At 36.3% G+C, this 15,692-nt stretch overlaps 1 protein-coding gene across 1 annotated transcript in view; it reads left to right on the top strand.

Moving 5' to 3' along the window:
• Positions 1 to 2,850: 2,850 nt before the first annotated feature.
• Positions 2,851 to 15,692, top strand: part of LOC120774687 (transcription factor btd-like) — a 63,573-nt gene continuing 50,731 nt past the window's right edge. Inside the window, exons 1-2 of the mRNA XM_040104418.1 lie at positions 2,851 to 3,200; positions 6,241 to 6,888. The gene's annotated coding sequence lies outside the window, so the exon portion shown is untranslated. The remainder of the gene's footprint in view (positions 3,201 to 6,240; positions 6,889 to 15,692) is intronic.

Raw genomic sequence — 15,692 nt, 5'->3', positions numbered from 1 at the left:
AACTATGTTAATGTCGTCTTCTTATATCTCGTACAGGTAATCGTTCCAACAACTACGGTATTCCCCGTTGTGAATAAGCAAAGGACCATAAATCTTCCGCGGAACCTTTCTGTCGAAAATCGTAACGTCGACTCATCAGATGTTGTTATCGCCCATGTCTCTACAGCATTCCGAGTTTTTGTAAATTTATAATGTTTTATATTGAATCACTTGATAAATATCTGAGTTTTCAATTTGTGAATTATACTTTCCTCAAACGCTTAAGAAGCACATATTTTATGTTCACTGGGAAATGAGGTATATCTGTTTTTTTTTTAGCCGAACACTTAGGAAACATTCCAAAACGTTTTTCACTTGCCGTCAGCAGGCGAAATTCTTGGCCATAAATAACATCCTCATCCTCAACCCAGAAACCCACAGCTCGGCACACCTACAACGCTTCCAGCGTCTGGGCAAAAATAAAAGACTTGTAAAACAGCAAAGTACTTGGTCGGTCTGTCGATGAAATGGACATTTCCAGCAAACCAAGTGAGATATGTGAGGCGGTTCATAAAGAGTTTGCACAGCGTCCGACTGTGTGTGTCCATTGAATGAGCTTCTGCTCCTGTACGCCAGTTTATCTGCCGTCTAAGTGAATTTAATGGCATTTAAAGTTGCATAAAGTTGCAGGTGCAACAGTGCATCAGCGTGTGAACGCAGATTTGCGCTCGTAACTTGGCAATGAGCTGTGTAGCCTAGACCTTCTGCCAGCAAGAGAGTGAGAGCGAGCGTGTAAGAATTACAGCTCACAGCAAATAAACATATCACAGCTGATGAAAAGCAGTTTTCAGTTCAAATGAAGCGTTTCAGAGTGATGATGTTCTGCAATAAAAAATACCCGCGACCGAGTGGAGAGCATGTGATTTAAAGACCTCACTTAGGACACACGAAATAATGTGCGAATTCAATTGGTTTACTGTGATATGTGGTGGGAGGACAGAGCTTTTACTGGCTTAGGTTTCTAAAATAGAGCCCTGGATTAGAAATTTACATAATAGCTGTCTCTCTCTGACTTCATAATTTTTTTCTTACCTCGAAGGGTCGAAAAACGATCGACGAAGGATGTTTCTCTAAATTTCTTATCGCTAAAATTTGTTTCGCAAGATTCAGTGTCGTTCAATCCCATTTCGTTTAGACTGGTGAGATTACGATTTTCTAGAACATATAAAAAAAGCAAATTCGTATTAATTCCACCTGCTTCTAGAGGTTCTCGAGCTCGATATACTCTTTAAAGGCGTACAGTGATGTGCAGAGAAATGTATTCCAGTTTTAGTAGGGTTTTAGGGTTAAAGAAATTGTGTACAAACACCATAATACCGGCCCTTTAGTTTAGGACTTGTCATCGGTGGTCTAATAAATAGCTAAATTTTATGAGTTGAGTCGATATTTACAATATTGTAACCTTCTCGAGCTCGATGTCTGTGTGCAATTATCCGTGACAGGTATACATTATGACTTTTATTCGTAAATTTGTATGCTCGGGGCTTTTTATCAAAGCAAGTTTGCTACTAAGAGGTCTATGAAGAAATATAAGCTAGTTAGTAGACTAGTTCTGAGTGTATCAGTCCCGGATCTGTTCTCTGTTCTGGTTCTTGGTACTCTTTTGAAGTAGTAAAAGGGCTTCGAAACAGTATCAGAAGGTGCTTGACCAGGTAAAGCTAGCACTGGTGGAGAGAATGTGGTCTTTGTTTTGTTGATCAATTGAGAATTTCTAAGTATTTGAATTCAAAATGGTACCAAGATGAGAGCGATGATTGATTGATAATGAACAAGAATTGTAAAGATGATATAACTAAGAAGTCGTTTTGAGTTGCAAAAATTAAGGCGCATTTACTACCTCGATTCTGTTGTGAACTTGTGGAACGGATCATGAACCCTCTGTGTGTATGTGTAAAGACTTGTGAGGGGTGCTTTGCGAAGGTCACTGACGAGCTTAAAATTCAAATTACTAAAAACTGTATTGCTAATGATAAAACCAGACTTTTGTCTTTTCTAGAAAAAGTTACCATTTTGACTATTGGAATATGTAGATATGTAACTCCTTCTCAGATTATTTTGAGAGTTTAGGCAGTCGCTTCCTTAAATTGTTTGGCTCAGCTGAACACATGTTCAATATTTTAAAGATTTGTCTAAAATAATATTGAGTTCGTGACAGTTGCAAAATATCAGGCATCAAAGAAAATTTTCTGTGCTCTGACACACCCTGTGCGCATACACTAAATACCCGCTACAATCACTTGCTCTTTTCTCTTCAACAAAACACCAGCAGATTCGCGCTCACACAGGTGAAGAGTATCCATTTTCACACTTGCAGTTTGTTGAGCGCAAAGTAAAGAGCAGCAGCGCGCTGTCATTCCGCTCCAACTAGCACCACTACTCAATAGTTTGGCACAGTAAACCAGCATAAAGTAGTGACATTAAGTGGCCTGACTTCACGGTAGGTTTTCAAATAATTTTCTTGCATATATGCGTATTTGTGTGTATGTGCGTATGCATAGGCCTGCAGAGCGGCTGTTGCTGATGACCTCAAAGAGCGTAAATTCCAACTGTGCGCCACTAATACACACTCAGCTGAGCATGAGAAATTCGCATGCAACAATAATATATGTATGTGTTCTTGCTTGCCACTGTCACTTGCTGTTGTTGCCACAACTCACCGACACTAATGGGCATAGCCCAACTCAGCGCTCACTTGTGTGTGCGTGTGTGTACACTTTGATTGTTTGCTGCTCACTGTTGCTTCGGCTTACATAGCCGTCGCCGAAACTCGTTGGGGAAGAGCAGTTTTTCTGCTGTCATCTATCAGTGAAGTTGTGTTGTCGTCGTCGTCGTAGTAGCCGTCGCGCGGTCCATTGTCAGTTAGTTAGTTGTTCGTTGCCTTAGCCCATGCGTTTGGGTTTGGTTTGCCGTTTTTCGGCTGTGTGTTTTTCCGTGTTACTTTTATCGGTGCGGTATTCTGTGTAAAGGAAATTTAGAAGAAAAAATAAATTTTATAAAAAATTCGCACTCGAATTGCTTGACGCGTGTTATTGTGCATTTTTAGTGTGAAATAAACGTAAGCGTGTATAAAATTAATAAAGCGGCGTGTGTGCGTAGCGGTATTCGCGAAGGAAAAACAACAAAAAATTGCAGTGCTCGCGCAACAACAGCAAAAAAGCAAAGTAAGTGCATGTGAGGGTGTCGCAAGTGTTGAATTTTATAAAGTGCATTGACGTATAGTGTGGCAACTGCTTATATACATACATACATACATGCAAAATTGCATACTCACATGTAGCATATACACATACATATATATTTATGTATACATAAGCGTGCAAATGTGGGGCTGTGACAGCTGAAGGCCTATGACAACTGCCAATACGCCAGGCTGCATACCGACATATGCGAATTGGCGTGCGAAAACAACTGCAAGCAGCGGCGTGTAATTGCATATGCTTGCACACATGCAATATACATACATATGTATGTATGTAAATATAATATATGTATGTACATATATACAGCAGCATGCGTGCATAAAAAAAGGCAAAAGTTCGTTTAACGGCGGTAAGCCTGCTCCTTTGACAGCTGTTGGCTGGTGTTGAAGCGAAAATCTGCGCTGCGCTGCTCTGTAAAATACACTAAACTCCTTAAGTTTTTAAAGACTAGCAAAAATAAATATATATATCCCCAAAATATAAATTTCAATAAATATTAACTTAAGATTTTTGTGCGAAAAATCGAATTGTGTCTTTGCGTTTGCTTTTTGCGAAACAAAACCAAAAAGCAAAAAAACGAATGTCAACGAAAAACCAACTCCCAAACTTCCTTTGACGTTTACGCCAACAAACAGCACAAAAAAAAAGAAAAAAATCACAAACAATAGCAACAGCAACAACAATAGACAAGTAATAGCAACTACTTACATATGGCCACCTGCTGGCACAGCCCAAAACATTGGCGCAGCCAGCCACCCACAAAAGAGCAAAGCAAATATAGAGAGGGAGAGAGAGAGAGCGAGTGATTTGAAGCGCCAGAGAGCGTGTGCATGTGCACAGTGCGTATATTTATGCAAAAAATAACAAAAACAAAGCGCAAGTGACTGCGGGGAAGATGGCAATTGATGCAGTTGCGTGTTAGGGTGGAGTAGTTGCAAAGAAAGTGCATTTAGAAGTAGGTTAGGGTGCGTGGCATATATTATTAATTATAAAATAGAAATAAATATGAAATAACAGATAATAAAAATATAAAAAAATATGAAAAAATATGTATACATACATACATACTTATGTATGTATAGATAATATATGTATGTATGTACATGCATAAATTTAAAAAATTAAAAATAAAGCAAAAACGTTTAATTAATTCTTTAAAAGTAACAAGAACTAGAATTTGTAACAATGAAAATTTGTTAAGAAAAAATGAATAACTTTCTTTAAATTTATCTTTACATAAATAAATCGCAAAAAACAAAAACAAAAATAAATAAATAAATAAAAAAATAATAATACATATGTAAGTAAGTAATTGAAACGGGTTTCATTTAGTTAATACTGTAATATAATAAAATCCTAACAAATTCAAAATTTTTGAAGGAGAAAAAAAATTAAGAAAATGTTTTAAAAATTAATATGCTAAAAGTCTTTGTATTACAAAAAAATCCGAGTTTGATAAAAAAAATTGTAGAAAATTTTAGAAATTTAAAATTGCGACATAAAATTCAAAAAGAAAAAAATTAAATAAAACAAAAATTAACAATAAAAAATAATATTGAATTTTATCATAAAAAATTTAAATAGATATTAAATTTAGAAAACTCTGATTACTTTTATTTAACTAAAAGCTTTTATGTTTTAATAAAAATATATTTAAAGCACCAACGCAATCTACTGTTATAAAGCTTAAAACCCATTACTATGTCTGCCAAAAGTCATTAAAAGCCTAAAACTACATAACTTTTCCAAAGAGCCTATTTTCGTTACTGCAGCTATCACACAAATATATAACGGTTAACTGAAAGCTCTCTCTAGCCACCATGCAAAGCTTTCTATAGACAGTATGATTGATCCTGAGCTCAATGTGTTTTTAACATGATTCGGCTCAACAAAAGCTTTGGTGTAATCGAAAGCTTTACAAGGCGCATTTAAATATTCAAATAGTCTTAACTAAGCTTTCGCACTAGAGCCAAAGTAAATTTTTTAGACATGTCCTCAGATCTATAATTCAAAAAATTTACCACAGGCATTATTTTCAAAATAGTGTCTTTAAAAAAAGCTTAAAAAGCGCATTTATGTGAATTATATAACGAATAAGGCAGTGTTGTGCTTTTAGATAATCTTTTAAGATCTTAATAATTTGCTATATTTTGATCAATTATTTTCTTGGAACAGTATATTCATTCTGAGGCTAAGCTTTGCTTAGTGAAAGCTTCGATATGATGACAGTTTCGGAAGCAAAAAAGCTATTTTGAGCAGCTTTCTATTGTGAAAGTGTACTAATCGAGTTTTTAGCCAAATGAAAACGCTCAAATTATTAAGGATTATGTATAGCTTATCGAAGATAGAGTAAAAATCGGTGAAAGCTTCAGATATGTATTTGGATATTTATATGTTAAAGTCTGTCGTGAAGCACAAAACTAGGCGTAAATCGCTTTCTTTGCGTATTATTTAAAAACTTTATTGTGATTCACAAAACGTTATGCATACGAATTCACATTTTACCGTTATTTGCAACGCCGTTATCAGCGCACAGAGTTCAAAGCCTCTGACTAAGTGTACAGCATGCAAGCTATCCAATCAGCTGCATATGGACCAGTACAACAACAATTTTCGATGTGTTAGTCATCTTTGTTGTTGTAACTATTTTTACGCCCAGAAGAAAGTGCATTATCTGCAATTATTATTGTTTATTTTAAATGCAAGTGAGAAACAAGTAACGAAACAATAACAACACAATCGAAAAGCAACAACAAGCAACAATTGGCGTAGTGATAAGTGAAATTCCCACGTAGCGCCAAGCGGCGGTGCATTGCACCCACTCTCGTGCGCGCTCTCTCTGTGCAAGACTCGGCATTTTGACGTTGCACGCACCAGTTCGCACGCACTCTCTGCTCGGCATCTCGCTCTCTCTATCTCTCTCGTTTTAAAAGTCACAAAGTAACTGCCACTAACAATTCGTTTTATGTTTTTCCACTTTTCCTCTATCCACCGAACTCAGCTGCTAAGCCACCTTGCACGCTCCGCGCTCTGCCCGCAAAACCGTGTTATTTGGCTGGCGTCTGCTAAACGCTGACGCTGCTGCTGTTGCATTTAAATGAGAACCACAGCGACGCCATTCAGTCTGCACGTTTTCATCGTTATCAGCCGGGATTAAGGCTTAAGGATTAAAGGTGCTTCAACTGTGACAAGGAGCATCAAACAAATGAAAGAAGCGGAGTAGCAGCAGCAACAACAGTGGAGTGCATATGTGTAGCACAGCATCACAAAGCGTCACATATTTATATTTCGTCTCAGCAAATCAGCTGTCAAGCAGCAAGAAGCCTCAATCTGCCATATTTGAGGTCACATTGGCTTCGGTCTCAAACAGCGTTACCAACCCACCTGCGTCTTTAGCGCTCAGTGTGCCCGCGAAAGCGGTACTTTTAAGTGGATAATTTACTTTGCCTCATAAGCATATGCATAAATGCATATAAATAAGCGGAAGTTGCTATAGTACGTGCTCGTGTGGTTGTGCTGTAGCCGGCGTCTGTGCATTGCTGGCAAATCTCAACGTTTCCGGTTTTGCTGCGTTGCAGTATTTATGAATACAGCCGCAAGTTGAGTCAGTGAAGGGGAGAGCTCTACCAGCGAAAATTCACAGTGAACGGTGAGTTAGACCTTTGAGTTTTCTGCATTTTCTGTGAAGTATGAAGCGCAGTCTCTGCTTAAAGTATTTGGAAGGAAAAAACTTAATAATTTTTATCAAAAAATCCGTATTTAAAAGAAAGATAAGAGTCCGCGCGTGGACCGCTAAAAATTCTCTGAGTCCGCTAGAACTATCTGATATTCGAGCTTTTACTAAGTCAAATCAAGTTAAGAAGTATGAGGGTAACACAGATATATTATATAACCGACGAGGTTCAGTAATAACTTTTGAGTAGCTTACCGCAGACTTCAAGATTTAAAACTTGATTTCTACTCGTTAAGATCTCTGACCAATCTGAACCTGCAACAATTGTGAGCGCTGATATTTTAACTCGGTCACAAAGGATTTAGGCTTTAGGCTTTAGGCAGGCTTTCAGAATTACCAGTTTTAAACTCTTACCGAGCCATTGTTGAGGTTTCTCTCTCTCTATTTACCCAAAATGGATTATAATTCTTAGACAGAAGACCTTTCTGTCCAAACCGAAATAGTCTTTAAATCCTAACCTCAGAGTCTTTAGATATCACTTTTATCTTTTTTTTTATGAAATCGGTCTAAGTCTAACTGTAGTTCCTATAAGCTAATATAATATAATAGGATCTCTAGTTCACTCTCTGTCATGTATATTGCTTGACTTTTAAGATAAGTGGTTTAGGTTGAATAAAGTAGCAAATCTATCATACTTGGCTTTAACATTACCTGTAGAGGCAGATCCCACCACAGCTGCGAATTATAAGAAGAAACTACTTTTAAGCATTCGAAAACCGATAACTCACTTACCAGAGAGATTCCGAGAAAAGTTATTGGTATAAAACCCCCTTAGTGGCACTTTGGTTTGTTTATTAGGTTAAGTTGAAAGGTCGATCCTGTACAAACCGCAAGAAGAAGCTCACATAGATAGTTTAGTACACTGGTCCTTGTGATACTTACAACTCCTTTCTATTGATAATGTAGACACTCATAAATCGACAAAGCGCTTGGAGGCTATCAAAGATTTATTAGGTCTGCTATTATCTAGAACTTGACTAAAGTAGCTCCGGAGTTCAAAGGACTGGACGAAGTGTCAAACCTCAATTTAAACTGAATTTTCATCTGGCAATCGTTCAAGGGATTGGACGAAGTCGCTCTTAAAGTTCACAAAAAAGTTGACGTCCTGTATGACGAATACTTCACCTCAATTTAAACTGAATCTCCATTTGGCAATAGTACCAATAGGTCTATATATAGCGTGATAGAATTGACAATCTTGTTGGGTAAAAATGCGGATCCGTTCCGGTTAAGTAGATCTGACTGTGCTAGATAACGATAGTGTCCTTTTTTAAGTAGCCCGTTGTAAAACTTCAACAGTCATGGTGAAGCAAAACAAAAAGTAAGCGTAAACATCTTCAGTCTATCCGAATTTTATAAGGTATATCGATTATCGATTTTTTTCGCATCGTCTACAGCCACCTTAAGGCTCATTCATATAATCTCCATTGGAAATATATTTTTGGCACACATTTGTTGTTAGCTCTTTGTTATTAGAGGACACAAAAAAAAAAACTATCTGTGAGCGTTCTCATTATTTTGCACATTTTCAGCAACATTCAGGGCATTCACTAATAAATTTCAGGCGAAGAAGAGGAAACAAAAACTGTGTCACTTGCATTACAATCTCACTGAAATGGCTCGAACAATGGCATAATAGAAACAAATGATGGCAAAATGTAGACAAGTGTGACGGTGGCGAAAGAGAAGCGAGTGCGAAAATAGAAAATGAGAAAAGCACGAAATAAAAACACTAATAAAAGCAAAATAGACGAAGGAGCAAGAAAAAAATCACGAGAATCGTTTGCTGAGTAAAAAGTCAGTACCAAATAAGTAAATACAGCCACCAGCTGCCTGTCTGCTGAGCACTGCCGGCAGCAGGCAGGCGGCGTCAGTAGTCCATTCAACGCTGTCGCCGCCATTGATTTTTCTTACGGGAATTGGCAGTGTCTATGGCAACTTCAAATGGACTTGTAGCTGCTGTTGTCACTTTATTGCTTTGCCCGTGCGGCGCGTTGTGCTCAGGTCCTCAGAGTTTGTCTAGTTGACTCCGTGTCTGTTGCAGCCTTTACCTTACCAACCATGTACCGTTGGTTGGGTTGGCACCTTGGCCTGACGGCTTTTTTGTACACTCCTTTTGCATTTACGCGTTTTGCTTTACTTTTTCACCGTTACAACTGGAATTTATGCTAATGCTGACTGGCAGCTCGTTGTTTTCTGTTGGCGTTGAGGCTTTACTTTGCCATTGACTGGTGATAGTGCGAATGTTGCCACCCTTTTTGTGTGGGCCTAACGTTGTGGTGTGTGAAATATCTGTTGGCTTTTTTTTTTAATTTTTGTTTTGTTCTTTGGCGGCTCTTTGCAGTTTTCAGCGGCAATTTAAATAATAATTTTGTTAATGTCAGAGTTGCCAACTCCACAGTTACGATCTCTTAAGGGTTTAGTGGGCGCTTGCAAGAATTAATATAATTGTGGGTTTAATCAATTGTGTTAGAAAATTTATTTAGTGAAGAAATTTAAAATTTGTTGGAAGGAAATTTTGGTGAAAACAATAATTAAATTAGAGTTACCAACTTCATAAAAAATTTTAAAGAAATATATTTTTATATTAAGTAAAGCAAATCGAGTGGAGAGAGTACAATCAAGAAAGCTTTGTTTAAAAAAAATTTTATAATATAGAGTTGCCAACTACAATTGAAAATATTAAACTTTCAATCAATGTCATTTTTTGTGATGAAATTTCAATTTCTTATCAAAAATTATTTCTATAAAATTTTAATAAAAAATTCTGATACATGGGGTTGCCAATTGTTTCAAGTGTTTTTTAATATACATATATGTAAATAAAAATTATATTTTTGATAAATATTCACTTGTTACTAAAATTATTATCTCTTTAAAATTAAAAAAAAAATCTGAGCTGGATAGGGTTGCCATATAAATAACAATTAAAATATTAAACATTTATTAAATGTAATTTTTCCTAATCAATTTCCCTTGTTTAGTAGTTTTGAAATTGCTTATCATACTTAAATTTCTTGTCAGTGTTGATTTTATAATTTTTATTAAATTTTTGGCCTAAAATTTTTTCACGCAAAATCATTCTTAAATTTTTTGAACAGAAATTTGTTGAAATGTATACATTTTCCTGCCAAACATTCTACGCCTTACTACTACTTTAAAATTGCAACAACAACTGCAATTACAATGTCTGCGCATTTTCATATCCAGCCAGAATCAACCTTGAAATCGCCCGCGGCGTCTAACAACGTTTGGCATTTCTGATATTGCTACTCGCTTTTTATTGTTGCTGCTGCAATTATTTGCATTTGGCATAACAAGACGCTGGCGCTTATCGCCACTTTTATATAAATACCCGCGTAGGGGAATTTGCCGACACTTCCGGTCGCGTCGCTTAGCCGCTTTTTGTTGCTTATTTATCGCCACACCGTTGTTGTTGTGATTTTACTTCACTTTATTTCAACCATTGCAAGACTCCTTTTGGTCTGTCTGTCCGGATTTTGCGCCGTTCTTAGAAAGTTTGCGGCGAGCGCGGCCGACGGCCTTCTTCTTTGCTGCTTTGCTTTTTCGCTTCACCACATCGAATGTCAACACCCATTTTAACTGTTTTTCATTATTGCCATTATTTGCCAAGACATCGTGCGGCGCGTTGCTCGTGCGCTCTCTCCACCTCCAGCAGACATTCAAATTCTGCTGCTTTGCCGTCTAAACTAACGGACTTTGGTAATCTCTTTAGTGCATTGGTTGGTAAATATGTATGTATGTATGTATGTAGCGTTTTTGCTTGTTTGCTCTTTGCTGCACCCACATTCCATACGTTTAGTTTGTTGGCGCTGTTATTGTTGTTGCTTTTCTTGCAGCCGTTGTTAAAATATATTGCAATTGCATGTGGCAGGCAATAAACTTGGCCGAAATGCGAAAAACCAAAATAAACACCCACTCAGCAATGCACATGCACATTCACACGCCTGCATAATGCATAAATATTTATGTTGAAATACTACAGTGGTGGCCAGAGAAATGTGGCTGTTTAACTTAACTCACTTAATAGGGTTTTAATTTTTTTTTTCTGTTTAAGCGCAAACATTTTTGCTGCACTTAGTTAATTTTTTTAACGTACCCACTTTACGTAACTTAACTTGACATAAATTAACTTAACATAATGTACCTAACATAACGTGAACTTCATGAAATTTAAATTTTGTTTCATTTAAAAGGCTGAAATTTTATTTTTAGAGCTGAATACCTTAACGTAACTTGACGTAACATAACTTAACTTAACTTAAGTTAATTTAACTTTAACTTAGCAAAATATAAATTTAGCTCTTTTGCAAATACTTAAATTTTATTTCTATAACGTGACAACTTTACCTGACATAACTTAAATTTACGTAACTTAGTTCACCGTTAATTTAATTATTGTGATCTTTGTAGAATTTAGCATCATTGAAAACACTTCGCATTACTTTTTATAACGTAACAACTTAAGTTGACTTAACTTTACTTAACTGAACTTAGTACAATTTTAATTTAACTTCATACTTAAATTTTATTTTAACAACTTAACGTAACTTAACATGCCATAACTTCAATTTACGTAACTTAGTTCAACGTAAATTATAGCGCAACAACTTAACTTGACATAACTTAACCTAACGCAAACTTGATAAAATTTACATTTTGTTTGATTGCAAATTTTATTTTTAGATTGTAACAACACCTGACATAACTTAACGTTAACTTAGTAATATTTAAATTTAGATTCATTGAAAATATTTAAATTAAATTTTCTTAACGTAACAATTTAACAAACTTAACTTAACGTATGTAAGTTAACTTAACATGACTAAGTAAATTTTAAATTGAGCTCCATTGAAAAAGCTTCATTCTTATTTTTATGTCGTAACAACTTTACTTGACATAACTTAACTTCAACTTAGAAAAATTTTAATTCAGCTGTATTGAAAATACCAAAATTTTGTTTATATAACGTAGAAAATTAATGCAGCTTAGCTTGTTTTAACTTAACGTAACTTAACTTAACTTAACGTAAACTTAGCATATTTTAAATTCACTGTATTGTGACTATTACATTGTATAATGTTACTATAACTTTTTATCAGCTTTACGTAACTTAACTTAAAGTAGTTAACATGACCTTGATATAACTAATTTCATTAAACTGAATTTAAATTTGTTTTTAACGATACTATATTTTTTAGGTAACTTAACTTACTATAACTTAACATTAACGTAACTTATCCCAATAGGTATGTATATTTTTGGGCTAACGTATGTAAACTGACTTAATTCACTACTGCTTAAAGTTGCTTTTGATTTTTCAAAGAAAAAATTTTAGTTTCAGAATTTTCAACTGTATATCCTCATTTCCTTGTCCATCACTGTAGTTGCCTGCCATTTACATACCTCCTATATATAGACCGAGGGACAGACAGCCTCATTGCAGCATAACAATTTCAAATGTTTACATGCAAAAAATTTTAAAACAAATAAACACAACTCTTTCATAGACCCCTGAAAATGTTTTGCTGCCCAGCGCCGCACTGCATTGCTCGGCTGCGGATATATTTAGTTTTTCTTGGCATACAGTTTTTGTCATGGCATAAATTTAAATTTACTCTTGACAGGATGTTGCCTCAACTATATACACACTATTCGCACACACTGTGTGCATGTGGGTACAAGTATTTATTTAAATGTAACGCTACTTTCTGTATATCTAATATAATAGTTTTGTGGACTTACAACATTGTAATACTGAACATTTCCAGTATCGTATTTTATTCCATTCGTATTTTGCATACAAATGGTGTGGCAACACAATAAATATAGACAACGTTTGCTCATGCGTTGTTGTTGTCGCCGAAGCAGTGTGCAATGGAGCTTGGAATTTATGTAAGTGGTTCCATTTGTTTAACTTTGTTAGCCAAATAAAACACGATGGAGTTTGAGAAAAATGCTGAAAATTATTTTAGTAAGTGAGTTGAGAATTTAAGGCCACTTAAAGGATTGATAGAAATGAAAACAGAGTAAGAAAAGTGAGGAACAGTAGTTCAAATATAGCTTCACTAACTCAGCTGCCGAGACATCGGGTTCATCTAGACCTGTATTTACAAAATACCGAAGCTTTCCAAAAATGTGGTGTAAATGCTCAATCGGTTCCTTATTACCCAGTTCGGGCACTGTTAAGAACCATAGGAATTTCTCTACACAACTTTAAAATCTTCAAAACGAATCTTGTTGTTGTTAACAGTATCAAGTTCTGACTTTAGGTCACGAACTGAACTGACTAACGAAATATATTCATGATATTTGCGGGCGATCGGGTTCTCTCTCCAAATATGTGGCCAAAATCTTGAAAAATACGATTATATGTACTTTTGTCGCTCTTCCAGTTCTCCCACGAAAGTCGGTTCTATATAATCTGAACTGATACAAACTAAAGCCTGTCAACCGGGTAGCATTTTACAAAAGTAAAAAAAGTCGGGTAGGATAACCGGAACCCATCATGAGGAAAGCTTACACTTTTGAACTTAAATAGTTCGAAAAACTTAAAACCGGATTAAAGTTGGACGAACCAATGAAGAATCCTACTTTTGGGGTTTCTCAAACCATAAAATTTATGAAAAAATCACAAAGAATATACTTTTTGAATATTGGTCACAAGCTTATCGATATTCAATCCTTTAACTGGATATCAATCATGAAAAAATATCCATAAAATTAGCTGTTCAGAGGTAGGTAACTTGTATGTCCATTTGTCGGACGACCAGAAGTGGTATTCGAACAGAAATACTGCCAAATGTGTAGCGAAACTCCAAGCGACAATTTTGTTAGGGACTCTGACCTTACCAACGGGTTTTGCTTTAACATATAGGGTTTTAAAAAGCTCAGCTGGAGCTCAATCATTCAAACCACGAGCTCCACATAGTAGAGTGTGTAACTACGGATAACTACGACATCAAGCGACTAAGCTTGTGTACGTCATTTCGGCTTCAGCCCCAGTACCTACTTTAAATCTTTCCCATTCTACGTAATAACAAAATATGTCACACCCTTATTTATCAGAACAGGAAATCCCTTACATTTGCATATTTTATAAAGTCGATTACCGAGCTCGTAATCAGCCATGATTGTTTGCTTAAAATAAAGTTCGGAGATCTTTTGTTACTCGCCACCACGAGTTGCCGTTATACTTATGTATGCTTCCCTTATTTGTAACCTTCTTCTGCTTCCTCTCTCCACCACCCACATATACTCCACTCTTTCCGAGCTGCTTTTCCACGTGTTCACAACATCTTTCGCCTTTAGCGTCTAAACCAAAGTTAACCAATTTACCGTTACAACCGTTATAGGCGGTCATTTAATCAATTATGCAAAAAATGATTCACAATAAAGCTGAACACCTTTAAAACGTATCAACGCCGTCACTTGATGGGGCCACACGAATACTAAGTGCCAACAATAAAAGACGTCGGTTGCCAGAGTTTGTGCTCTGAGTGCGGGAACACGCGGGCTGCTGCACTCATCATCACCTCACATATAATGTAACGGCACCGCGTCGCTCTATGCGAGACGTCAGCTTACATTTGCTACGGCAACTGTTTGTTGTTTGTGTTGTGATGTCGTAAATCGTCGCATGTCGTGTCTGTCGTATATGTGCGCCGTTATGATGTTTGTTGCTGTACTGACTTACTTTTTTCCTTTCGCTGTTTTGTGAATGAAAATTTTTCCTTGCCTAGGTCGCTTTCCTTTGAGTTGGCTGCCTTTCGCTTGCTGTTGCGGTTTTGTTGTTTTTGCTGCTGTTGTTGCAACACGTATCGGCGTCTTGCATTAATAATTAATTAAATGTACAACACAGGCGTTGCATTCACAAAGATGGAGCGTCTTTTGTTACTGCTGAGGTTCAGTTTACTGAGGGGTTCCTATGTAACTATGTGGAGCTGTGTGTGAGATGAGGGGAGTTGGTCTTGTTTTTTCTTATGCTTAGTTGTTGAACCAGTTTGGTTTGGATTGACTTTTGAATTCATGGCAGTCGGATGGTCTGGCCTAGATTTTTAAGATCCAACTATCCTTTCGTTGGACCAATTCGCTGAGGTCGACATCTAAACTGGGCTGTCTCGCATTAGATAAGTCTTGCGTCCACTCGTGTCAACACAACACTACTCGGAAGGAGCTAAAGCCAGACACCAGCACCCAATAAGGATCTTACTGTCTTATAATCCACTCTTGCTGTTAAACTGGTCATTCACTTATGTCGTTAAATCTCAAATCTATATTTTAAATATAGCTACTGAATCTGAAAGAGTCTCTTGAGATGGATTTAACTCTGAACTGACATACTTCCGAACCTAGATCTAGAAGAACTAGTCTCTTAACATTTAATGGGTTTGATTAATTGAGGGAGGCGGTAAAAAAATAAGAAGGTAGACACTACTATGAGTTGCAGATTCTCTTGAAATTAGATCGCCTAGTGAAACACGCGCTTTGAAAAATTTTGTGTATTTAAAACAAGAAAGTCCTCTCTTTAAGGAAAAGTCTACAAACTTGATAATAACTAAAATTCACTCATTCTTATCAAAACTTAATTCTAAGAAAGCTTTCAGCGTATTTGATTTATACTTATTTGCGGAACTAGAAGTGCGGCGCTGTGAGCTGAGCCTTGGTTCATATATTTTACTCTGGAGGCGGACGCCTTA

Source organism: Bactrocera tryoni, chromosome 4 (assembly GCF_016617805.1).
Source record: "Bactrocera tryoni isolate S06 chromosome 4, CSIRO_BtryS06_freeze2, whole genome shotgun sequence".
NCBI lineage: Eukaryota > Metazoa > Arthropoda > Insecta > Diptera > Tephritidae > Bactrocera > Bactrocera tryoni.
This window is presented reverse-complemented; position numbering and strand designations above follow the sequence as displayed.